Here is a 26521-nt window from a genome sequence, read left to right as displayed (position 1 = left end):
CGAAATGCCAGGCAATTCTTCTCTGAACAAGGGAAGCAACAACCCCAGACGATCGTTTCGGCCTCCTATGGGCCTCGTCAGTGAGGTGCAGTTGTATCTCTCTAAGGGCAAGTGTGCATGGAGTCCACGTCTGGTTTCCCCATTACTCTTAGGGTGACCTAAGAGCAATTTGCATAAAAATAGAAAGAGAGAGAACAGCACTCCATGAGATAGAACAGCAGCTGGAATAACTTCCATTTCTCGCGCAGTGCCCCAAATTTGAAGTAGGAGGACCGACCAAGCATCTTTTTCCATCTCCTGGAAAAGCATTGCTGGGCTAAAAGAAGTTGCACCCAGGTGATAAATCGCCATAGAACAGGCTAACAATGGTATTGAGCTGGTTGTTCGTTCCTGTGAGTGCATTTCTCTCTGTGTGTATTTAGTCTCCCTATGGGAAAAAGGGGAAACCAGACGTGGACTCTTTGCTCAGTGTGCTTAGAGGAATACTGCTACACCTCACTGACGAGGCCCAATGAAGGCAGAAACGATCGTCTGGGGTTGCTTTGTTCCTTGTTCAGAGAGGAATTGCCTGGTATTTCGGTGCTGGACTGACCGTAATAGGCGGGATCAGACTGATATACTACAGGAAAGTTCTACTCTGTGAAAAGCATTGCTGGGCTAAAAGAAGTTGCACCCAGGTGGTAAATTGCCATAGAACAGGCTAACAATGGTATTGAGCTGGTTGTTCGTTCCTGTGAGTGCATTTCTCTCTGTGTGTATTTAGTCTCCCTATGGGAAAAAGGGGAAACCAGACATGGACTCCTTGCTCAGTGTGCTTAGAGGAATACTGCTACACCTCACTGACGAGGCCCAATGAAGGCCGAAACGATCGTCTGGGGTTGCTTTGTTCCTTGTTCAGAGAGGAATTGCCTGGTATTTCGGTGCTGGACTGACCGTAATAGGCGGGATCAGACTGATATACTACAGGAAAGTTCTACTCTGTGAAAAGCATTGCTGGGCTAAAAGAAGTTGCACCCAGGTGGTAAATCGCCATAGAACAGGCTAACAATGGTATTGAGCTGGTTGTTCATTCCTGTGAGTGCATTTCTCTCTGTGTGTAATTGTAGTGTAGTGTTAGGTGTTAGTGTAACTTAGGTTAGGTTTTATTTTACAGGTAAATTTGTATTTATTTTAGCTAGGTAGTTAGTAAATAGTTAATAACTATTTAGTAACTATTCTACCTAGTTAAAATAAATACAAACTTGCCTGTAAAATAAAAATAAACCCTAAGCTAACTACAATGTAACTATTAGTTATATTGTAGCTAGCTTAGGGTTTATTTTATAGGTCAGTATTTAGTTTTAAATAGGAATAATTTAGGTAATGATAGGAATTTTATTTAGAGTTATTTAAATTATATTTAAGTTAGGGGGTGTTAGGTTTAGGGTTAGACTTAGGTTTAGGGGTTAATAAATTTAGAATAGGGATGGCGACGTTGGGGACGGCAGATTTGGGGTTAATAAATGTAGTTAGGTGGCGGCGATGTTAGGGGCAGCAGATTAGGGGTTAATAAATATAATATAGGTGTTGGCGATGTTGGGGGCAGCAGATTAGGGGTTTATAAGTATAATGTAGGTGGCGACGATGTCCGGAGCGGCAGATTAGGGGTTAAAAAGTATAATGTCGGTGTCGGCGATGTCGGGGGCGGCAGCTTAGGGGCTAATAAGTGTAAGATTAGGGGTGTTTAGACTCGGGGTTCATGTTAGGGTGTTAGGTGTAAACTTAAAATGTGTTTCCCCATAGGAATCAATGGGGCTGCGTTAATGAGTTTTACACTGCTTTTTTGCAGGTGTTAGACTTTTTCTCTCCCCATTGATGTTTGTGGGAAAATCGTGCACAAGCACGTATAACCAGCTCACCACTCACTTCAGCAGCGCTGGTATTGGAGTGCAGTGTGGAGCTCAATTTTGCTCTACGCTCACTTCTTGCCTGTTAACGCCGAGTTGATAAAATCCTGTAATACCAGCGCTGCAGGTAAGTGAGCGTTGAGAATAAACTTGCAAGTTAGCACCGCACCCCTGTTACTGCAAAACTCGGAATCTAGCCGATTACTATTTTAAAACAATAAAATTAATGAAAAATAAAAAAAACTAATTAAAAAAATCCTACTATAAAAAAATAAAAAATAAAAACTAGTTTAAAAACTCTAAAATTATGAAAAATAAAAAACTCTAAGATTACAAAAAATAATAAACTAAATTATTCAAAATAATAAAAATTACACCTAATGTAATACCCCTATAAAAACAAAAAAGCCCCCCAAAATAAAAACAACCCTTAACCTAACAATAAACAAAAGTCTTCATACAGGCGGCCACATCTTCATCCATTGAGGGGGCATCTTCTATCTTCATCCCAGTGGTGCAGAGATGTGGAGACGCGGAGCATTGTCGCCGGCAGCGTGGACATCCAGCGTGGAGGATCCTCTTCACAGGATCACCGATGTACACTGAAGCTTAAATGCAAGATACCTGTTTAAATATGGGGTGCCTTGCATTCCTATTGGCTGACATTTTCAAATCAGCCAATAGGATGAGAGCTACTGAAATCCTATTCGTTGTTCAAATCGAATTTTAAGGGCTATTTTTAGTTTATTGTTAGGTTAGGCGTGTTTTTATTTTGGGAGGGCTTTTCATTTTTATTACTTTGGATAATTTCGTTTATTATTTTTTGTAATCTTAGAGTTTATTATTTTTTCATAATTTTAGAGTTTTTATATTTATGTAATGTAATTATATTTTATTTTTTCGTAGTGTTAGGATTTTTTTAATTTGTAATTTAGTTTTTTTTATTTTTCGTTATTTTTTTTATTTTTTGTAAATATTTTTTATTGAGAATTAAGCATTACAACAGATGTCACAGCGTAGGTGACTAACAGGTTTACATATATATATACATTATGTCGTTGAAATAACACAGTAGACATAGCTATTAATGAAAATGCAGAGCATTGAGATCGAGCATGTCAAGTATGAAATAAGATATCTACCATATAAACCTCATTTTCGATTAATATGAACAAAAATATCCACTATGGAAACCTAATTTTTGATTAATATGAACAGACTTTAAATACAGGGACCGAGTAATACTTCAGTCCTACATATTAACTCAACTTTCTAGGGACTACATAAAGTCAGCTTATGAATGTTTGTCCGTACACTTCATCTAGTAATTGCAGTGCGCATCTCCAGGCGGGGGAGGCCTTTTATGGGAAGAGGGAGGGGAGAGGGAAGTATGAGCTCTCATGTTATAGGAAGGGGGGGGAGGAGGGGACGGTAGGGCAAGAGAAAAAGAGGGGGGGCGATCAGTTTATGGTAGGGAGTTTAAAGAAGCGGATGTTATTGGCTAATTAGCAGATCTTAACTGGGTATGAAAGTTTAGATATGGTGATGGGAGTGGCCAGAACCTCTAACACGGCTATAAATTTAGCTTTGATCTCCCTGATGGTTAAACCAGGTCTCCCAAATCTGCCAGTATAACTCTTCTTTATCCATGCTGGAATAGAAACTTTGTTCCATTTTGGCGTACACCTGCATTATAGATGTAACAACTGTAATGTCTGGGGGTTGGGTTTGTTTCCAGGCCCTTGCTATCGCCAGTTTCGTGGCCGCTAGGACAAAGATGACCAATTTAGAAACGTGGGTTGGGACGCTCCTCGGGAAAATGTGTAGAAGGGCAGTTGCAGGAGTGAGTGGAATAGAGAGCCCAAGGTTAGCACATAGGGTTTTTACCTGATTCCAGAGAGGTGCCAGTTTTGGGCAGTCCCACCAAATATGCATATCTGAGCCTCTTTGCATGCAACCTCTCCAGCATAAAGGATACGTTGTAGGGAACATCTGTGACAGCCTCGTGGGAGTATAGTACCATTTTAGGAATAATTTCATGTAGGCCTCCAATGTATTTGCACAGTGTACCATCTTTTTAGTTAATGTCATAGCTATACATAGGTCTTTATCTGAAATAGGTCTGGATAGATCGCCCTCCCAAGCCCTCAGCTGCCAGGGTCTGTCTTTGTTAGTGGACGAGTGTAAGAGATCATAGTGGAACGATATGAGCCTAGTAGTTTTAATAGGAAGCTGCCATAACTTTTCCCAGTTAGTCAGGGGCCTATTTAGAGCTTTGGTGAATCCCCAAGATATCATAAACGCATAAAGTCTCGAGTATTCAAAAGAGGCCCACAGGGGGGGCTCTGGGATAATTGTTCTTATATTATGGGGAGCGATTAGGGTGCCCAAGAGGTATAGGCGGGAGACCACTCCCAGGTCCCATTCACCCCACTGTTGTATGTGCGTGTCGGGGAGAGCCGCCAGTAAGGCTGGTATGGAATGAATGGGAGACGGGTGCGGGGCAATGTTGCGTAGATTTCTAAGGCTATACCAAACTTTCAGATTATCTCTGATAATGGCATTTTGTAGTCTCAAGCTGTCGAAGCAGTGACTAGGGATCCAGGGTAAGTCTGCTAACTTTAGGCCCAGAGGGAGGGCCAATGCTTCTATGCTTTTCCAGCCCTGTTGTTCCCCCTTGTCTGCCCACGCTGTGATGTGAGAGAGCCTGGCTGCCTCATAGTATCCGTGTATGCTAGGCATTGCAACCCCTCCATGTTCATATCTTTTTTGGAGTATTTTCGCTGCTACCCGGGGCCTGGACTTATTCCAGATATAGTGTTGTCCAAGAGATTGGAGCTTATCTACTAAAGCGTTGGGTACATTAAGAGGGATACAGCGAAAGTAGTACAGAATTTTTGGTAAGATCGTCATTTTGAAGGATGAGATGCGGCCCAGCCATGAAATCTCTTTAAGACTCCACGAGGAGGTTAGCTCAGTAACCTCTCTAATAAGGTTTGTATAGTTAACGGAAATAACTATTTTCGGGTCTGGACCAAGTTGTACCCCCAGATGTCGAATGGTGGTTCGTGACCATTGGAAGGAGTACGATGTTTGCAGTACATCTAATTCAAATGCTGGGATGCATACTGGTAGAGCCTCCGTTTTGGCGACATTTACCTTGTAGTAACTATGAGCTCCGAACTCAGTGATAATATCAAAGAGCGCTGGCAGAGAACCTATTGGGTTTGTTAAAAAGAGCGTAACATTGTCTGCGTACAGTGCGATCTTCGCAGTCGCGCCTCCAAGCTGAACCCCTCGTACTATACGTGATTGTCTAATAGCCTGGGCCAGAGGTTCAATGGCCATGGAAAAAATTAAAGGTGACAGGGGGCATCCTTGTCTGGTGCCGTTGGTGATACATATTTCCAGAGAGGTGAAACCCAGACCCTTAACTACTGCAGAGAGGCAGGAATATAGGGCACGGATTGCCTTAATCACGTCCTCTGGTATGCCAAATTGAGCAAGCGTATGCCATAAGTATTCCCATCTGACCCTGTCAAACGCTTTTTCTGCGTCTAGCGACAGGGCCAGCATGGGCAACCTCAGACGGGAGGCTTCTGTAAGTATGTTTAGCATTTTTCGGGAATTGTCTGGACCTTCTCTACCAAACGTGAAACCGACCTGGTCTGTATGTATCACCTTTGGGAGCAGGCTATTGAGGCGGTTAGCCCATAGCTTTGCGTATAGCTTTACATCACCATTTATCAAGGAGATTGATTTTTCGTTAATTTTATTGTTTTAAAATAGTAATGATAGGTTACTTTATAGTTTAAACTTAGTTTTTTTATTTATTTAAAAATTAGGGGGGGTATTAGGTTTAGGGGTTAATAATTTAGTGTGTTGCAATTTAGGGGTTAATAGGTTTATTTAGTGTTGGCTATGTGGGTGGGCGGCGGATTAGGGGTTAATAAGTTTAATAAAATATTTGTGATGCAGGAAGGTGGCGGTTTAGGGGTTAATAGCTTTATATAGTGTTGGCTATGTGAGTGGGTGTGTGTCAAATTATGGGTTAATACGTTTAATATAGTATTTGCGATGTGGGAGGGTGGCAGTTTAGGGGTTAATGGGTTGTTTATGGGTGTTAGTGTACTTTGTAACATTTTAGTTATGAGTTTTGTGAAACATTTTTGTTTTGCAAAATCCATAACTACTGGTCTCAGATTGGGGTATGGATCAGGGCGGTATAGGCTATAATGCAAGCATTTTAGCCGGACCGCACAACCTGTAATACAGCGTTCTGGAAATCCCACACTCAAACGTAATTTTTTGAGTACGGAATGGATCGTTGCTTTACAGGCTTAAATGCTTGCTTTATAGCTATACCGCCGTAACTTGTAATATGGGTGACCTGCCATTCCACGCACAATGGCCAATTTTTTTTTACCGCACCATACCGCACAATTTGTAATTTAGGTGATAGAAAGTAATATCCAATGCTCAAGCCAATCAAAGTAGGATGGCCTGTGACACAATATTGATATTGCTGTTCAATTGTCATTAGTTAGTCAAAAAGGATCTAGCAAGATTTGCTTAAAAGAACATGAAACAATTTTTTTTTCTTCCATTATTCAGAAAGAACATACAATTTTAAACAACTTTTCATTTTACTTCTATTACCAATTTTGTTTTATTTTCTTGGTATCCTTTATTGAAGGAGCAGCAATGCACTACTGGGAGCTAGCTCATCAGTAAGCCAGTGATAAGATGTATATACTCTATGTGCATCCACCAATCAGGGAGCTAGCTCCCAGCTCCTGAACCTACCTAGGTGTGCTTTTCGTCTTTTAACGCTGAAAATATGGTATTTTCAGCATTAAAACAGCAACGCAGCCATTACAAGTCTTGTCGGTATAGCTGTACCGCAAGCCTTTTAGCCTGAAATGCAACGTCAGTACCGCACTTTTAAAAATTACATTTTTCAATGGGATTCCTATAGCGCTGGTATTATGAGTTTTGCGTTCTGGCTAAAAAATGGCGTTATAGCCTAAAACGACAAGATCCGTACCGTCATCTAAAGTCAGTAGTTATGAGTTTTACGCTACAAATCCGTAACATAAAACTCATAACTAAAGTGTTACAAAGTACACTAAACACCCATAAACTACACTTATTAACCTTTAAACCGATGCCCTCCCGCATCACAAATACTATATTAAACTTATTAACCCCTAATCTGCCTCTCCCAACATCGCTGCCACTAAAAAAATGTTATCAACCCCTATTCCGCTGCTCCTCGACATAGTCACCACTATAATAAACTTATTAACCCCTAAACCGCTGCCCTCCCACATCGCAAACACTATTTAAATATTATTAACCCCTAATCTGCCGTACGCCCACATCGCCCCCACTGTACTAAAGTTGTTAAGCCCTACACCACCGCCACTATAATAAACCTATTAACCCCTAAACCGCAAGCCCCCCACAACAAAATATACTAAAGTAAACTATTAACCCCTAAACCGAAAGCCCCCCACATCGCAATAAACTAAATTAAACTAGTAACCCCTAACACCTAACGCCTCCCTAACTTTATATTAAAGTTACAATTTCCCTATCTTAAAATAAATTAAAACTTACCTGTCAAATTAAAAAAACTAAGTTTAAACTAACAATTAAACTAATAATTATTAAACTAAAATAAAACTAACTACCAATAAATTAAACTAAACTGCACATTAAAAAAATCCTAACACTACTCTAAAAATTATAAATGATCTAAATACAAAAAATAAAAAAGACTAAATTACAAAAAATAACAAACACTAAAGTACGAAAAATAACAAACGAATGGCTAGATTACGAGTCTTGCGTTAGGCTTAAAAAGCAGCGTTGGCCAGTCCCAACGCTGCTTTTTAACGCCCGCTGGTATTACGAGTCTTACAGGTACAGGTGTACTGCTCACTTTTTTGGCCAGACTCAGAAATACCGCAAATCCACTTACGTCAATTGCGTATCTTATATTTTCAATGGGACTTGCATAGCGCCGGTATTACGAGTCTGACAAAAAATGAGCGGTACACCCTCTCCTGTCAAGACTGGTACTGCATTTAAAAGTCAGTAGTTAAGAGTTTTACACTACAACGCCGCAGCATAAAACTCTTAACTAAAGTGCTAAAAAGTACACTAACACCCATAAACTACCTATTAACCCCTAAACCGAGGCCCTCCCACATCGCAAACAATAAAATACATTTTTAACCCCTAATCTGCCGAACCAGACATCGCTGCCACTATAATAAATATATTAACCCCTAAACCGCCGCACTCACGCATCACGAACACTATTTAAATATTATTAACCCCTAATCTGCCGCCCCCAAAGTCGCCGCCACTATAATAAAGTTATTAACCCCTAAACCTAAGTTTAACCCTAACCCCACCTAACTTAAATATAATATAAATCTAAATAAAATTACTACAATAAACTAAATAATTCCTATTTAAAACTAAATACTTACCTATAAAATAAACCCTAAGCTAGATACAATATAACTAATAGTTACATTGTAGCTAGCTTAGGGTTTATTTTTATTTTACATTCAACTTTGTATTTATTTTAACTAGGTACAATAGTTATTAAATAGTTATTAACTATTTAATAACTACCTAGTTAAAATAAAGACAAATTTACCTGTAAAATAAAACCTAACCTAAGTTACAATTACACCTAACATTACACTACAATTAATTACCTAAATTAAATACAATTAATTACAATTAAATAAAATTATCTAAAGTACAACCCCCCCACTAAATTACAGAAAATAATAAAGAAATTACAAGATTTTTAAACTAATTACACCTAATCTAATCCCCCTAACAAAATAAAAAAAGCCCCCCAAAATAAAAAAAGCCCTACCCTACACTAAATTACAAATAGCCCTTAAAAGGGCCTTTTGCGGGGCATTGCCCCAAAGTAATCAGCTCCTTTACTTGAAAAAAATTACAATTCCCCCCCAACATTAAAACCCACCACCCACACAACCAACCTTACTCTAAAACCCACCCAATCCCCCCTTAAAAAAACCTAACACTAAACCCCTGAAGATCAACTTAACGGCAGACGTCTTCATCCAACCGGGCCGAAGTCCTCAACGAAGCGGGAAGAAGTCTTCATCCAAGCCGGCGAAGTGGTCATCCAGACGGGCAGAAGTCTTCATCCAGACGGGCAGAATTCTTCATCCAGACAGCATCTTCTATCTTCATCCATCCGGCGCAGAGCTGGTCCATCTTAAAGACATCTGACGCGGAGCATCCTCTTCTTTCGACGGCTAAACACAGAATAAAGGTTCCTTTAAATGACGTCATCCAAGATGGCGTCCCTTCAATTCCGATTGGCTGATAGAATTCTATCAGCCAATCGGAATTAAGATAGAAAAAATCCTATTGGCTGATGTAATCAGCCAATAGGATTGAAGTTCAATCCTATTGGCTGATCCAATCAGCCAATAGGATTGAGCTGGCATTCTATTGGCTGTTCCAATCAGCCAATAGAATGCTAGTTCAATCCTAGTAGCTGATTGCATCCTCTTCATACGGTCGCCGCTGTACACTGAAACTTCAATGCAAGGTACGCAATCCAAGATGGCGTCCCTTGCATTCCTATTGGCTGAAAAATTTGAATCAGCCAATAGGAATCAAAGCTGCTAAAATCCTATTGGCTGTTCAAATCATTAATTTAGATATATTTTAATTATGTTAAAGTTAGGGGGTGTTAGGGTTAGGGTTACGTTAGGGTTAGGTTTAAGTTTAGGGTTAGATTTAGGGTTAGGTTTAGGGGTTAATAGTTTAATTTAGGTTGTTGCGATGTGGGGGGCTGGTGGTTTAGGGGTTAATAGATTTATTTATTTAGTGATGTGGGAGGCCAGATGTTTAGGGTTTAATAACTTTATTTAGTTGCAGCAATGTCGGAGAGCGGCAGAATAGGGGTTAATAACTTTAATATAGTGGCAGCAAAGTTGGGGTGCAGCGGAATAGGGGTTAATATCTTTAGTATAGTGGCAGCAATACCGGGAGGGGCAGATTAGGGGTTAATACCTTTATTTAGGTGGCACCGATATCAGGAGCAGCAGATTAGGGGTTAATAACTGTAGGCAGGCATCAGCGATGTCGGGGGCAGTAGTTAGGGGTGTTTAGACGTGGGGTTTAGCTTAGGGCGTTAGGTTTAAACGTAACTTTTATATTCCCCATAGACGTCAAAGGGGCTGCGTTACGGAGCTTTTCTTTCCGTGATCGCAGGTGTTAGACTTTTTTCTGACCTGCTCTCCCCATTGATGTCTATGGGTAAAGCGTGCAGGAGCACGTCAAAACATTGCTTGTTTTTGGTGCGGTATGGAGCTTAAAAGCACCATATTGCCCGCACAAGCTGGGTTTGTTAAATCTTGTAATGGCAGCGCTATAGGGGATTAAATAACACCACTTTTGTTGCGTTCGTTAATTTCCCTATAGCTCTAAAAATTTGTAATCTAGGCGTATCTGAATTATAAAAGAAAATTTGGGGGTTTCATGTCCCTTTAATGATAAAATGCTTTAATACTTTAGAGTATTTTATTATTAGATTAAAATGTAATTATATATATTACAAGTATATCACAGTATTCATATCTCAAACAGATTGGAAATGCAATTTTAATTTCTGGTCTACATTTAATCACTCAATAGTATTTATTATTGTGTGATCCATATTTAATGACATGACATATTTCAGAGTTCTATTTGCTTTTAAAGATTTTTGGCTGCATTTCAGTTGCTACTAACAAAGCAGTACCTCCAGCAGCTTCAAACTGGCACTGCAAGTGTTGCCTGAACAGCACGATCATTCCCAATCAACCATAGAAACAGGAGCCAGACAGGCAATGTATCAAAATTAGGTCTCCCACTTGGCAGCGTGCTGTGTTAATGACTAAGCCTTCAGGCTTTTCTAATTTTGCTGATAAGCACACCTCAGAGTAAATGATTGTGCAGACTGCAAAATCCAAGTGCAAAAACTGAAGATGACGCTAGGACATGACATTTTTTTCCTTTTCTGCTAGAATCTGAATAACTGAATTGTAACAGTTTACAATTATATTAAGCATTTGTACTTCTTTACTGCATTGAGTTATGAAATGTTAAACAATGTAAATTCAATCAGGTGTAATATATATCATAGAAAAACAAAAGTTAAATTCACTTAGGTAAAAATATATATTATAGGAAAGTACAAGTTTAAAGCATCAGTTGTGGAAGCAGATATAAAAATACTAAGGTTCTGTTTTAAAGAAACTCTAAAAGGTTGTTCTAGTGCAAAATCAAATACTGTACTTCATTAGACCATATTATTTTTTTTTTATAAATAAATCTTTTATTGAGATTCTTGATAGAGGAAACAAACAATACAAAATATATAATCACCTAATCAAAATATCAGATACATACATGTGTCACGTTATTCTAAGCATTAATCTGTGTATCAGCTTTAACATTTGAACAGAAGAGTCTGCTAAACATCACTTGAATAGCTAACATGAGAATCGTTAATTTTTTAACTAAAGCTCTTGACAACACAAGATATAAAATAGACCAATGGTTAATGTGACAGTTACATAACAACCATCTGATGTAGGAAAACTAGTTGTATCTCTATTATAACCATAACAGTGAGATATCATACATTATAAGTAAAAATAGCAACATTCAAAATTGGATGCAACACATTAAAATGCTTCACAACCTATAGGGCTACATAAATTCAGTTATCTAGCACCCTGTAATGCTACGTTCTCAAAAAAAAAAAGGAGGGGGGAGAAGAAAGAGGGGGGGGGGGGGAGAGAAAGAAGAAGGGAGAAAGAAACTCTCTTCCTCACACTGTGGTCAGCTATTAGGGAGAGTTCCACAAGTCTGTTCCAACCTGTAGTAATCCCATTGTCTCCAGATAGCCTGATGTAGATCCAGTTTATTCATCATCTTAAAGGAATATGTTTCTATTTCTCTAATGTAGTCTATAATTGCTGTGACTTTGGGGAAAGTAGGGGGTGTCGGCTGTTTCCAGTCTCTCGCTACCGCTAATTTAGTGACCATGAGTATATAGAGTGCTAAAGCTCTGTCCGTTTCCTGAAGCTGAGACATACCATGATGCAGGAGGCCTAGAGCTGGCTTCATTGGTAGACTAATATGAAGGGCCTGTAGTGTGTTAAAAACCATTCTCCACAATCCCTTTATTTTAGAACACTCCCACTAAATATGTGCTGGTGTACCCAGATTACCACACTCTCTCCAGCAAAGTGGCAAGCTTTTGTAGTACAAACATAGTTCCTAGTGCAAAGTGGTAGGAACTAAATGCCATTGAACTGCGAGTTTAAAGTATAGCTCCCAAAGGGTGGCGCAGTGTAACTATGTTTTGGCTATCACCAGCTCTCTATGCCATTCAGAAATGTCTGTCACCATGTGCAATTCTTTCTCCCATGTTAAGTATTGACTATGTTTGACAAACATGCAAAGTGGTAGGAATTAAATGCCATCGAACTGTGAGTTTAAAGTATAGCTCCCAAAGGGTGGTGCAGTGTAACTATGTTTTGGCTATCACCAGCTCTCTATGCCATTCAGAAATGTCTGTCACCATGTGCAATTCTTTCTCCCATGTTAAGTATTGACTATGTTTGACAAACATGCAAAGTGGTAGGAACTAAATCCCATCGAACTGTGAGTTTAAAGTATAGCTCCCAAAGGGTGGCGCAGTGTAACTATGTTTTGGCTATCACCAACTCTCTATGCCATTCAGAAATGTTTGTCACCATGTGCAATTCTTTCTCCCATGTTAAGTATTGACTATGTTTGACAGGCGCTGTGGGGGTGATTAACACACGATAATGAAAGGAGAGCGATCCCTTAAGCGGTTTCCCTAAGTCCCACCTAGATTCCCAAGGGGTTCTCGATCTAGGGGTTCCTTTCTCAATTTCCCATGATGTCAGAAGGCTTGTGACCCAGAGATATTCAAAGCTTAGTGTTGCAGGAAGGCCTAGTTGTTCTCGAGCAGTTGTAAAGTCCATTAATTTATTATCTCTATATAAGTCAATGACCAAAAGATCTGCAACTGTATCCCATTTAGTTAAATGGGTTTAAGATAGGGACACCAATAGTGTACGAAGTCTAAATATAGGGGAGGGGTGGGGGGCTAGATTCGGCATCGCTCTCTTCGAGTCCCAATGTATAAGGGTATCCAGGATGAAAGTGTGAGTAATAAGAAGCTTGCTTCTTAGGTAAGGGGGATCCATGGGAGATCGGATAATGTGATACCCTTTGGTAGCATATTCTGCTCAACTTCTTGCCATCGAAAAGTGGCCTCCAGCATAGACCAGTTCATAAGCTGCGAAAGTCTAGCAGCATCATAGTATAGAATCACACTAGGGAATGCGAGACCTCCCAAGTGAGTAGGTTTTTGCATAATTATGCCATTGGTTCACGGTCTCTTACCTACCCACACATACACTTAAATCATACTCTGAAGTTTGTTTAAAAGTGTTCTAGGAACTGTGAGAGGGAGACATCTGAACAGATAAGTAAGCTTAGGCAAAAAAGCCATCTTAACCGCGGCTATTCTACCCATCCAGGATAGTTCCCTGAATTCCCAACCCTTGAGTATATTGCCAAATTCTACAAGGAGGTCAGATAAATTGGACGCGATGACTGTAGCTGGGTCAGGTCTCAAAAAAACCCCCAGGTGCTTGATTATTCATTGGGACCATTGAAAGGGGTAGGTGGCTTTCAGAGTCAAAAGTATGTTTGGGGGAACATTCACATGTAGAACCTCCATTTTGTTAATCTTGAGTTTGTACATACTATGTTTACCATAGATATGAATAGTATCGAAGACCGCCGCCATGGAGGACATAGGAGAGGTCAAAAGAAGTGTGATGTTGTCTGCAAACAACGCAATCTTATGTTGGGAGCATCCACATTTGATTTCAAAGATCTCCTCATTTATCCGGATAGCGTGAGCAAGGGGCTCTATCACCAGGGCAAAAAGGAGGGGTCAGAGAGGACAGTCCTGCCTTGTACCATTATTTATATTAAAGGAGTCTGAACGGAAGCCCACTCCACATACCCTAGCTGTTGGACTGGAATATAAGGCTTGAACTGCCGAAAGATATTGATGAGGAATATGGAATGTTTTGAGAACCTCCCAGAGAAAGTCCCAGCTGACCCTGTCAAAAGCTTTTCAGCATCCAATGACAGGGCCAGGATAGGGGTACCTCGTCTCTTAGCCTCAGATAGTATCGCTAAAATCCGTTGGGTGTTGTCAGGTACCTCTCTCCCCGGTACAAACCCAACTTGGTCTTTATGTATGATTGAGGGAATAACTACACCCAATCTATTTGCAGTACAGTTTGATAACTGAGATAATCAAAGATATGGGCCTATAATTTTGGCATAACTGGGGGTCTTTTCCTAGTTTTAAAATAGTTATCATTTCTGCCTCTAGAAATTCATGTAAGGTGGAGCCCGTATTGGTTCACTCGTGGAAGGTCTTCGATAATATGGGAGAGAGAAGCTCCCCAAATGTTTTGTAAAATTGCCCCATAAATCCATCCGGGCCTGGGGCCTTATTGGGTTTAAGCTGCTGGATTGCCTTGTTAAGATCATCTTTAGTGATAGGCAAGCGTAAGAGTTCAATGTGATCATTGTTAAGGGTTGGGAGCTGTAAATTTGATAGATATGAGCGTAAGGATGCTGAGTCTGGACTTGCAGAGTCTAGATTATATAGGAACGAATAAAAGCAGTGGAACGCCTCTCCAATATCTGTAGGAGCAACTACAGACTGGTTGTTTGTCTTAATCGAAGCTATGCGTCTTTGTGCCATCCTATGTCTGAGTTTGGCAGCAAGAAGAGCATTAGCCTTGTTATTCTTGGAATAGTATACTTGCTGTAGCTTAGCCAGCATATTCTGGGTTCTAAGAAGCTCAAGGCGCTGTATATCTGCTCTAATTGCCTCCATCTGGGAGGTCCCAGCAGGCATGGGATCTGATTTTTGAATATTGGAGACGGCTCTATAAAGGCAGGTTAGCTCCGCTAGGGACTTACCCTGTGCCCGACGAGCCAAAGCTGCCTGTTTCAGACACAACCCTCTAAAGAAGGCCTGAAAAGAGGCCCATACATATTGAATGGGAGAAGAAGAAAAGGGGGGGGCAGAGCCAAAAATATCACAATGAGCTCACTGGACTCTAATATATTTAAGGTTGGGAGTTTCTTATGCGCTGGAGTTTATAGCAAATATATCTTGGATGAGAAATAGGAATAATATGCCAAAAAGGTGGTAAACTAATTGGGAGAAGGAGGTAGGCGAGTAAGAGTACTACCCCCTGGACTGATGGCGTATGATTATGGAGGGGATTTTCTAAGGAAGCTAAGCTTTAAAAAGCACTTCAAGACTTGTAGCAAAATGTAATAATAATAAGTAACCAGAACTGGCAAAGGAAGGAAAAGTAGCAGACTGGACAGAGAAAGAGAAGAAGACATTTTACTTAAAAGGCAAGATCTGTCTCTACCACTGTGCAACTTTAAATTAATACTCTACTTGGACGGCCCTCAATGGGTATACTTTCTGATACTTGTGCAGTCTATGTTACCAGGGCATAAATCTGATGTTCTAAGTACATTGCTGTTATTCTCTCTGCACTCATCATGACGCTGTCAAGTTGAGATAATTGTGTACCCATCACAAATTTCACAAGTTTAAATGGCATATAATACAGTGTTTCATTCATTTAATACCACAGTAAGGGCATATAAGGCACAACAAGCACCACCGTCCAACAGGTAGCAAAGCTTTCATTTAATGCAGGGCCCATGCATTTGTAATGTAGTTGTTTAGTTAAGTAGGACAGCAGCGCAGGCGCACCCCACAGCCCCACACATGGGATCATGAATCCCTTCATGGAGTACATATATCAACAGTAGTATAAAGAGAAACAAGTATCTTATAACCCCTAAACAGGAAAAGGTAGCGTTATTGTAAGGATTCACAAACAAAATGTTAGCTTAAAGGGAAAGGTACATCATATAATTGTTGCACAGTATGGAAAGACAATGGACCTGGGTTATATATGAAAAGGAACCAGTCTTTCAAATCAACTGTCCAGCACATTTTGTCCATCGTATCCCCTGAGTCACTATGAATTTGCAGGACATTCTGAAAATCTAAAAATATAATTTATACAAATAAAGGATACCATTATCTGGGCGGTTGTCAGACAGGATCTTTTCTTGTGGGGCCACTCTCCCCACGAGTAGTAGAGGGTTTACACTCTGGTGCAACAGCATTCAGTCTCTGTAGATTAGGCCATTCTTTAGGAGCAGAATTAGCTGGCCGTAGGAGCTCTAGATTTTCCAGTAGATCTAGAGCTTGTTGGAGGGAGGTCACCACATAGGGTTGTCCATCATGCTGGAAAAACTATTTCACCAGAAATTCCCATCTGAATTTAACATTCTGCGATCTCAGGCATTAGGTGATCAGATGAAAAGTCCTTCTTTTCGCCAAGGTGTGTGATGAAAAATCAGGGAAGAGTTGTACCACATGATAGGGCTCTGGCAATGCTTTGTTTAGGAATGCAGCTTTCAGCAGTTTTTCCTTAAATTTAAAATAATGTAGCCAAATGATGACATCACGAGGCTAATCAGCATTGGCGTTTCGTGGTCTGAGAGCCCTGTGGGCTCTGTCAATAAGTGAGTCCTGCGCAGATAGGGAGCCAAGTAAGGTTTTGAATAGCTCCAAGAGAAAGTCAGGTAGATCTGTAGATCCAATGCTTTCAGGGATTCCTCTAAAGCGCACATTATTTTGCCTTGAGTGATCTTCAGCTAGCTTTACTTCTAAATCAGTTATCTGCTCCGCTAGGTTTTGGGTGTATGAGAGTAAATTATTATGATCAGTGGAGAGATCCTCGTGCTTCCTTTCCAAGGTATCAATCCTCTCACCCAAGAATGCAATATGTCTTTTTTAGATCTGCTACATAAATTTTGATATATTGTTTCAATGAGGCATGGTGTGAGTCCATTTTTGCAGACAGAGAGTTAATCAGTTCAATGATGGAGATATCATTATTTGTATTCATAGAAGCTAATGGGCTACTGATTCCCGTCGGTCAGTGAGAAGTAAGAGAGTCTCTAGAGTCATCATCTGACAATTCTCTGTCGATTTGTGGCTTACTACCAAAATGATCAGCCACCGTTCTCTTAGGACCCTCTTGGTGCTTAGATTTTTTCCTTTGTGTGTGCGCCATTAGCAGATCTCCTGTAGCTGTATAGTTGAGGAGCGGTAAATCTTATCCAGACTACCCTCTGCAGTAGCTGGGGACAGGAGTTTATGTATTCAGGTATACCAGCTAGATGTTAGCTTCCTTCTCAATGGACAGCCAGGGGGGTTCCCCCACTCTATGTAAAGCCTTAGCCAGACATCATAAGGCAATAGATAAGGCTGGGTCTGGGAAAAACTCTCATATACCCCACTCTCCGGGGGCTATGTCTCCTATTGACGAAGTGGAAAAAGGGAGTATAGGATATGACCCAGTTGGGAAATGGAGGCGAGTGGGGAATGTCACTGCCTGATTGTGAGGAGAGAGACAACCTGTATTATTATAGTAGCTGATGCCAACTTCTGTGTGCTAAATAAATTGCTAGGACACTATTACTACAATATAGGGAGCAGATCACTAATGGTTAGGGATAGTGCACATATAGAAGAAGTTCCATCTCTCCCAGGATATCAATGAATACACTTTTAGTGATAGTTACTGTGTTGTAGTATAGAAGGGCAGCTTAGAGATCTCAGGGCAACACAGGGTAGTCCATGTGGTGATATTACAGAGCTCAATTCACAGATATTATCTGATAATATTTTGTGCTTTGTGTGTAGTTGGGGGATAGAGCCCTTTTATATATAATACGTCAGCCCCTGCTATCAAGTTCTGATAATGAATCCTGAAAGACAGAAAATGAGAGGCGCTCTTGGTGTAGTATGTCCTAAACAAACATCAAAGGATAGAACAGAGATGGAGATATACTCACAAAAGGCATTGCACATGCAGTGCAATAACAGACAAGCTTGTCCGTTATTGCACTGCATGTGCAACGCCTTTTGTGAGTATATCTCCATCTCTGTTCTATCCTTTGATGTTTGTTTAGGACATACTACACCAAGAGCGCCTCTCATTTTCTGTCTTTCAGGATTTGTTTGTATCTACACCTTACTGGAGAGAGCTGCCTATCTTCTGTACATTTTCGATTACACGCATCTGGAACTATTTAAACCTAGACATTTGTAATTATTACCACTATTACTACTATTATGGATTTCAGTAATTTCTTCTAAATTATATTCAATTTATGTACGGACGCTTAGGTATTTTATTTCTGAAGCAAGAGCAAAGTATTATTATAGAGATCAATTTTTGTATGCATATATATTGATTATAACACTATAATATTATTTTAATAACAGGTTAATAAGGTTTATTTCACCTTGTCTATCTATCACTTGGCACAGCTCCTTTTTAGACACTCTTACCTAGTGAGGTTTGGTGTTTGTTTGTTGTCAAGTTCTAATAATGCACAGACTGTGTTGGAGCTCCGGTATCCCAGTACTCTTTAAAGTGCAGAGTTGTTAGGTCAAGATGGCGGTTATTCGCGCTCTTTTACTTAGTGCTTTTATTGCAGAGCCGTATCGGCACCTAAATCTGAGATCCAGTGCACAGATCTTCAGGTACTATCTGTACCGAGAACGAGAGCAGGGGCAGGGACACCCGGTGAGTACAGGCAGGTGATACCCCACGTGTAGGCAGTCAAAGCAACTAAGCCTCACCTCATTTCGTCCGGATTCACTCTGATATGCTGAGCTGACCAAGTAGGTCGTCGAAGGGAGAGCTTTTTCAGATGTCCGCTCTACTTTACTTTCAGGTCCCTGGGTCCGTACGCAAAGCACCGCACTCATCCAAATCTCAGTCAGCTCCAGGTCGGGGCAACGGGCTACTTCAGGGTGTCTCCTGGCAAGGTAAATTGCTTGAGGTGGTTGGGATCAGCTCTGCAGAGTTAGTACTTTAGTGGGATAATGTGTCTGCTACAACTCTGGAGCGGTGCCCCGACCCTCCGGATCACAGACTTTACACCTGTTAGAATTGATGGGCTTCCCACAGCTTAGGCAGGCATCGGAGTTCCAAGATAAGTATGTCTCCTCTTTAGGATGGTTGCTGTCTGCCGCAATTATTGATGTAGTATCTGTATATAGGTATTTTACACCATTTGGACTACAATTCATATATATAATTTCAACTTTTAAGCATAGACTAAACAGTTGAGGTCCTGGAGCTCAGGCCACAAATGTCTACACAGCACGGCTTAAAGCTCCGCCCCCATTAGACCATATTATGATTATACAAATAGTTATTGGTAAATGTGGGTTTAACCTCTGCAAAGGTATTAAACACATAGGGAAATATTACAAGTGGTGTGCAAATGATAGCGCTTGTCTCATATCTCACAACAAAGATACACATATTAAAACAAGATTGAGGAGAGAGTACATTAATTTTGTATTTGAACTGGTCAGGTATCTAAGAGTATTTATAATCAATTTCTATACATGTCTGAAACAAATGATAAGCGTATGAAATCTTTCTTAGATGGTAAAGTTTTTTATATGGGTCACAATGTAAATGGGAAATGCAGGTGTCTTTATGGCCAACATGGCCATTTCTGGTGGAGCTGCCCTTATATATCTCTGTTGAGGTCCACAATGACTATGTTTGTTGACTGCATACAGATTTTTTCTGTTCCTAAATCCTTGAACCTACTTTCTAAAAATGCAAATAAATGGCTTATCTATTTACTGGAAATAATCGACCAGATTACAAGTGGTGCACTATTGATAGCGCAGGACACGATACTTGATAATGCTGGACCGTGGTAACATTAGCACAAAACTTGATATTACAAGTCCATGGTAAAGTACGTTTACCAGTGAAGGATTAGTGTGGCTGACTTTGCTTGAATGCAACCTATACTTCCAATGGATATCATGAATGAGCTAACCTGTGCTCATAATACAAGTTGAAAGTTATAGTTTGCGCTCAAACAAAAGCTTAAACTGCGCTAGAACATTTAGGCTCAGAGTATGAATGGAGCGCTATTTATTGCTCATGCTCTCACGCTAACTCCATTAGGCAGCACTCGTATTACAAGTTCAACGCAAAATGTTTTTGCTTGACACACTCAAGAAGCCAAAGTTAGTCTATCACGACCACGATAACGTATTCACCTAGAGAAGTCAATGGAGCGTGAAAAGTGGGGAAAAAAAACCCTACTTGGGTGCAGACCCGATCACATTTTCTCAAGTGTGCTAACCTGACAGGGATATATTAATATTTCACATTCCAATGTTTTTCACATAACAGAATATGTTTTATTTATTCATAAGTAAATCTTTATATATAATATATATATATATATATATATATATATATTTTACCAAAAAACATTTTATATATACAGGTATATATATATATATATATATATATATATATATATATATATATATATAATATCATGGATAGGATTGCACAATCATACCATAAGTAATGCCACGGTGTGCTGCTAGTACAATAACCAATTTCTCCAAGAAGCAGGCAACTCACTGGTCTTTTCAATAAAAGATACAAAATGTATTTCTTTAGTTTAAAAAACAAACGTTTCGGCACTGCATTGTGCCTTTGTCAATGTCACACAAAAAGAATATGCCAAAGCAGAGTGCAACTAAGCACCTGCAATCAGATAACATACACTTAAAAACAATCCCCTTAAATAGAGTAAATACCCCTTAAACTTTACCGCCATTCCTGTAACACGCTCCTTTAATCTCAAGTCACTGACGTCACGCTGACACGTTAGCCGTGCCTAGCGTGATGACGCATAGCACAGCGTTGTCCTGACAACGTCAAAAGCATCACGTTGGCGTGCTGGCCAGATACCAGGAAACCACCAGGGCTAATCTGCGCATATTCAGAAAGCCATAGTTTCATGAAGCGCAGCCGTTGCTATAAGCAACCAACATAAACAAGCAAAATGCTATAGCAGAAGCCGCTCCGGGTGTTAGCTAGTATGTGGCTGGGATGGAGGCTATTTAGATGTGTTAGTTTCCCAGATGTTTAAACCCTATATCCACATAAGAGAACTACTACATATGTACTTAGACAGTGAACAACGAGTGCATATCCAGATATACAACTCCATAAGTATGCTGTGTAATAGGGTAAATGCATCCTGAAAGTAAATCACATCCGCAGAGATGAAATAAAGCTGGACCAGTGTTACATAACAAATATATATACAGAAAAAGCTCATGATCACATTGTTGATGATAGGACCTGACTCAATCAATTAATAAAAATTAATAAAAATTAATAATTAATCTTGTGTACCCATCAAGCCCATAGGAGTATGGTAGTTACCCAAACAGTGGACATCCAAGGACCCTCAATATCAATTGGGCATTTAACTTAGCCCTTAATAGAAAGGGCTAAAGTCCAATGTAATGTTAAGTCCTCTTGGGGCCATAGTTCCCAATTTGTATATCTACCTGCTCTCGCATTGGAGTAATTTCTTTCCTCTATCACCACTCCTTGGATTGGGTGGGATGTGGTCAATCAACATTGATCTGATACTGGACACCGGATGTTTAAAGTGTGCACAGTGGCGTGCCACCGGCTGGTCCGAATCACCATTCTTCAGAGCTTCACGGATTGCGTGGCGATGATTTGCCATCCTATCACGGAAGGAGGTTATCGTTTTTCCTATATACACATGTGAGCATGGGCAAGTCAGCATGTAGATCACAAAGGTGCTAGTGCAACTAAGACGGTAGTTTATTTTAAACCGTTGATTTTTGTGGGGATGTTGAAAAGTATCTCCCTTACACATACTGTTGCATGTAGTACAACTCCCGCAGGGGAAGCAGCCCTTCTTAGATGACTTGAGCCATGTCTCCTTTTTGTAATGGTCCACTGGGTCTGATTTAACAAGGATATCCCTCAGATTCCTGGCCCTCCGGTAAACCAACCTTGGAGCGGTCATCTTCTGAAAGGGTAACATGGGATCAGTACCCACCACCGGCCAATGGCGACGTACAGCATTGGATAGACGTTCACATCCAGGTGTGAACGTAGTGATCAAGTTAAGTTGTTCAGACATGTCCTTGATAGGAGCCCTGGTGTCTTGTAAAGTATCAGAACTCAACAGTTTCTCTTGTATTTTACAGATATCTGTCACAGGGTAGCCCCTTTTGTTTAATTTTATGCCCATTTCCTTTACTTGGGTCACTTGCGAATGTGTCTCACTGTTATTTCTCAATGCTCTAGTAAGTTCGGAGGTGAGAACACCCTTTTTCTGGTGTCCAGGGTGAAAACTACTGGCGTGCAACAAAGAGTTGCGATCAGTGGGCTTAGTGTACAATTTAGTACCAAAACGCCAACCACCAGAGTCATTCACCTTAAACACATTGAGGTCTAGAAAATTTACACTATCAGAGCTAAATTCAAGTTTAAAGCAAATGGGGCTAGCCATGAGGTTCAAATGTGACACCCACTCACGCAGAGACAATCCGTCACCCCTCCATATGAGGAAGACATCATCGATGTAGCGGGTATAAAAAGTCACCTGTGGATGTTCAAACGGTTTCATGAGCTCCTGCTCATACCATGCCATATAGATGTTTGCGTAGGTGGGTGCCACATTCGACCCCATGGCTGTGCCTGCTACCTGCAGATAATAGCAGTCCTCAAACTTAAAGTAGTTTTTTTCCAGACAGATGGTCAACAATTCACACATGAACTCAATGGGAGGCCCACTATAGTTAATGTTATTTGTCACCATGGACCTGACAAGCCTCCACCCCCCCAGCATGGGGAATCACCATGTAGAGGCTGTCCACGTCCATGGTGACCAAGATGTCATCCTGTCTAAGATCCACAAAGTCTGCAAGTATCCTCAGCAGGCATGGTGAATCCTGCAAGTAAGCCCTAGTGTTCTTAACAATATCCTGTAGGAAAGAGTCAACAAAGATGGCAATGTTAGTTAGTACCGAACCCCGGGCAGACACAATAGGTCTGCCCGGGGGGTTCACCAGTGTTTTGTGAACCTTTGGCAGTAAATATAGTACAGGGACTATAGGGTGCTCAGTAGTCAGAAACGATATTTCCTTTTCACTAATGAAACCAGCCTCTAGGCTACATTGTAGAAAGGTATCAATTGCCTTTTTATACATATGTGTCGGATTCCCTCTCAGTTTTACATAAGTATTAGAGTCGGTCAATTGTCTCAAGGCTTCCTGTCGGTAATCAGTGTAATCAAGAACAACGATAGATCCACCCTTGTCAGCAGGGTGGACAATGACAGATCTATCATTGCTAAGCTCAGTAAGTGCTTTTCTCTCAGCAGCACTAAGGTTAGGGTAAGAGGTGGTATGGGAACCCTCACTGATGTTTTGAGTTAGTAATCTAGTATAGTTCCTAATGGAAGGGTTGGTGCTAGGTGGTTCAAAAGTTGACTTTTTTTTATGTTGTTCAGGTATATATACCTGCTCTCTGAAGTGATCCCTTAATTTCAGTTGCCGCTGAAATCTATGGATATCAACTAATCTCTCAAAAGTGTCAGCGTGGGGAGTTGGGACAAAAGATAGACCATGATTAAGTTAAGATATTTCAGCTGCACTTAATGGTCTACTACTAAGGTTAAACACTATGTCTACTTCCTTTTCACTTGCTTTTGACTTAGACTTATGGCCTCCCCTGCGGATTTTGCCTTTCCTTGGCCTCTTTTTGCCATATGCTGTATCGGGGGTTTCAAGGTGGACCTCGTAGTTACACCTAAAAAAGGTTGTGACTGTTGAATATTCTCAGTGGGCCCCTCAGTGTCTTTAGTCGTTTCAGTCTCAGAGGAATCCCCCCCACTACTATCCACAATACGTAAGGTATTTCTTGATCTTGGATTTCTGCGGCGTCTGAAAGGAACCTCATCTTTGCCATATAACCACTTGTACACCCGCCTTTCCCTGTAATCATTTTCCACACTGTTTACTTTTTTGTTTTTAAAGGCGATCAAATCGCTACGGTATTTGCTAACCAAGCCATCTAATTTATTGACCCAATCCTGGCTAGTATCATTTTCTAAAATGAGATTCTGCATTTTGATGGTGTCCAATTCAGATTTGGTTCTAGCTTCTAGTCTCGTGACCTCCTCTATAACCAAGAGGATTAGGTCATATGAACATTTGTTCAAAATTGAACACCATCTTTTACAGAACTCCACATTTTGTCTCCCCAGGGTATGTATGTTTTTAACCCTGAAACCCCTGGGTATAAATTTCTTCCTAAAGTAACCAGACAAGAACACTGCATGTAGGTGATAATCAACCTCCTTTCTGCGCAAATTTAGTAACTTATGGTATACATTAATGGGTGTCTCACCTCCCAATTCACACATTTCATCTGAGATCAGAATTCTGTCTGCGTCGTCATCGGTGAATGCAAGGGGATCTGTATTAAAATCCTCATCAGTGTACGCTGTGTCCATGCTTGCTGCAGCCTCAGCCATCAGAGAGGAAAGACAAGGATGGGGTTCAGAATAAAAAAATGAACAGTTAAAAACAATATAGAAAAAATTGATTCCAGGTAGATGCACAACTGAATAGTTCAAAGTCCACAGTTCCTGTGTAATATCACTAAGGAGTGCTAATCCCAAATGCCAAAAGGTCAAATTACAATATCATGGATAGGATTGCACAATCATACCATAAGTAATGCCACGGTGCGCTGCTAGTACAATAACCAATTTCTCCAAGAAGCAGGTAACTCACTGGTCTTTTCAATAAAAGATACAAAATTTATTTCTTTAGTTTAAAAAACAAATGTTTCGGCACTGCACTGTGCCTTTGTCAATGTCACACAAAAAGAATATGCCAAAGCAGAGTGCAACTAAGCACCCGAAATCAGATAACATACACTTAAAACAATCCCCTTAAATAGAGTAAATACCCCTTAAACTTTACCGCCATTCCTGTAACACGCTCCTTCAATCTCAAGTCACTGACGTCACGCTGACACGTTAGCCATGCCTAGCGTGATGACGCACAGCACGGCGTTGTCCTGACAACGTCAAAAGCATCACGTCGGCGTGCTGGCCAGATACCAGGAAACCACCAGGGCTAATCTGCGCATATTCAGAAAGCCATAGTTTCATGAAGCGCAGCGGTTGCTATAAGCAACCAACATAAACAAGCAAACTGCTATAGCAGAAGCCGCTCCGGGTGTTAGCTAGTATGTGGCTGGGATGGCGGCTATTTAGATGTGTTAGTTTCCCAGATGTTTAAACCCTATATCCACATAAGAGAACTACTACTTGAGATTGAAGGAGTGTGTTACAGGAATGGCGGTAAAGTTTAAGGGGTATTTACTCTATTTAAGGGGATTGTTTTTAAGTGTATGTTATCTGATTTCGGGTGCTTAGTTGCACTCTGCTTTGGCATATTCTTTTTGTCTGACATTGACAAAGGCACAATGCAGTGCCAAAACGTTTGTTTTTTTAAACTAAAGAAATACATTTTGTATCTTTTATTGAAAAGACCAGTGAGTTGCCTGCTTCTTGGAGAAATTGGTTATATATATATATATATATATATATATATATAGTAGCCAGAAAAAATGCACTCTCAGGTCTTTCACAATCAAGTTACTTTTATTCTTGTAACGTTTTCGGAGGTCTTGCCTCCTTCATCAGCATGATGAATGAATGAGGCAAGACCTCCGAAAACGTTACAAGAATAAAAAGTAACTTGATTGTGGAAGACCTGAGAGTGCATTTTTTTCTGGCTACTATTTTTTGCAAAGTTGCACCCAGGCAGTTTTCCTCTCAGGGCGAGTTCTGGTGTTTTGGATACATATATATATATATACAAAATATTTCTCTGTGTGAAGAACATTGTAATGTGACATATTTACATTAAATACATGCGCCTAGATTTAGAGTTCTGCGTTAGCCGTCAAAAGCAGCGTTAAGGGGTCCTAACGCTGCTTTTTACCGCCCGCTGGTATTTAGAGTCAGTCAGGAAGAGGTCTAACGCTCACTTCCAAGCCGCGACTTTTCCATACCGCAGATCCCCTTACGCCAATTGCGTATCCTATCTTTTCAATGGGATCTTCCTAACGCCGGTATTTAGAGTCTTGGCTGAAGTGAGCGGTAGAGCCTCTACCGACAAGACTCCATCCGCAGGAAAAAGTCAGTAGTTAAGAGCTTTCTGGGCTAACGCCGGTTTATAAAGCTCTTAACTACTGTGCTATAAAGTACACTAACACCCATAAACTACCTATGTACCCCTAAACCAAGGTCCCCCCACATCGCCGCCACTCTAATACATTTTTTTAACCCCTAATCTGCTGACCGAACACCACTGCAACATACATTATACCTATAAACCCCTAATTTGCTGCCCCTAACATCGCTGACACCTACATAATATTTATTAACACCTAATCTGCCACCCCCAAGGTCGCCGCTACCTTACCTACACTTATTAA

The sequence above is a fragment of the Bombina bombina genome, chromosome 3 (genome assembly GCF_027579735.1).
Source record: "Bombina bombina isolate aBomBom1 chromosome 3, aBomBom1.pri, whole genome shotgun sequence".
NCBI lineage: Eukaryota > Metazoa > Chordata > Amphibia > Anura > Bombinatoridae > Bombina > Bombina bombina.
The sequence above is the reverse complement of the archived record's forward strand: the minus strand, read 5'-3'. Positions refer to the sequence as shown.